The following is a 2,030-nucleotide window of genomic DNA, read 5'->3' as shown; positions in this document are numbered from 1 at the left end:
CCACTACTACCACTAATAAAGACAGGATGATGACTACTGTCACTACTACAACTAATAATGATAGGATGATGACTACTGTCACTACTACCACTAATAATGATAGGATGATGACTACGGTCACTACTACCACTAATAATGATAGGATGATGACTACTGCCACTACTACCACTAATAATAATAGGATGATGACTACTGTCACTACTACTACTAATAATGATAGGATGATGACTACTGTCACTACTACCACTAATAACAACAGGATGATGACTACTGTCACTACTACCACTAATAATAACAGGATGATGACTACTGTCACTACTATTACTAATAATGATAGGATGATGACTACTGTCACTACTACCACTAATAATAACAGGATGATGACTACTGTCACTACTACCACTAATAATGATAGGATGATGACTACTGTCACTACTACCACTAATAATAACAGGATGATGACTACTGTCACTACCACTAATAATGACAGGATGTTGACTACTGTCACTACTACCACTAATAATAACAGGATGATGACTACTGTCTCTACTACCACTAATAATGACAGGATGATGACTACTGTCACTACTACCACTAATAATTATAGGATGATGACTACTGTCACTACTACCACTAATAATGATAGGATGATGACTACTGTCACTACTACCACTAATAATGATAGGATGATGACTACTGTCACTACTACCACTAATAATGATAGGATGATGACTACTGTCACTACTACCACTAATAATAACAGGATGATGACTACTGTCTCTACTACCACTAATAATGACAGGATGATGACTACTGTCACTACTACCACTAATAATGATAGGATGATGACTACTGTCACTACTACCACTAATAATGATAGGATGATGACTACTGTCACTACTACCACTAATAATGATAGGATGATGACTACTGTCACTACTACCACTAATAATGATAGGATGATGACTACTGCCACTACTACCACTAATAATAACAGGATGATGACTACTGTCACTACTACCACTAATAATGACAGGATGATGACTACTGTCACTACTACCACTAATAATAACAGGATGATGACTACTGTCACTACTACCACTAATAATGATAGGATGATGACTACTGTCACTACTACCACTTATAATAACAGGATGATGACTACTGTCACTAGTACCACTAATAATGACAGGATGATGACTACTGTCACTACTACCACTAATAATGATAGGATGATGACTACTGTCACTACTACCACTAATAATAACAGGATGATGACTACTGTCACTACTACTACTACTAATAATGATAGGATGATGACTACTGCCACTACTACCACTAATAATAACAGGATGATGACTACTGTCACTACTACTACTACTAATAATAACAGGATGATGACTACTGTCACTACTACCACTAATAATAACAGGATGATGACTACTGTCTCTACTACCACTAATAATGACAGGATGATGACTACGGTCACTACTACCACTAATAATAACAGGATGATGACTACTGTCACTACTACCACTAATAATGATAGGATGATGACTACTGTCACTACTACCACTAATAATGATAGGATGATGACTACTGCCACTACTACCACTAATAATAATAGGATGATGACTACTGTCACTACTACTACTAATAATGATAGGATGATGACTACTGTCACTACTACCACTAATAATGATAGGATGATGACTACTGTCACTACTACCACTAATAATGACAGGATGATGACTACTGCCACTACTACCACTAATAATGATAGGATGATGACTACTGTCACTACTACTACTAATAATGATAGGATGATGACTACTGTCACTACTACCACTAATAACAACAGGATGATGACTACTGTCACTACTACCACTAATAATAACAGGATGATGACTACTGTCACTACTATTACTAATAATGATAGGATGATGACTACTGTCACTACTACCACTAATAATAACAGGATGATGACTACTGTCACTACTACCATTAATAATGATAGGATGATGACTACT

Source organism: Rhinoderma darwinii, unplaced genomic scaffold (genome assembly GCF_050947455.1).
Source record: "Rhinoderma darwinii isolate aRhiDar2 unplaced genomic scaffold, aRhiDar2.hap1 Scaffold_1004, whole genome shotgun sequence".
In the NCBI taxonomy this organism is placed as follows: Eukaryota; Metazoa; Chordata; class Amphibia; order Anura; family Rhinodermatidae; genus Rhinoderma; species Rhinoderma darwinii.
The sequence above is the reverse complement of the archived record's forward strand: the minus strand, read 5'-3'. Positions refer to the sequence as shown.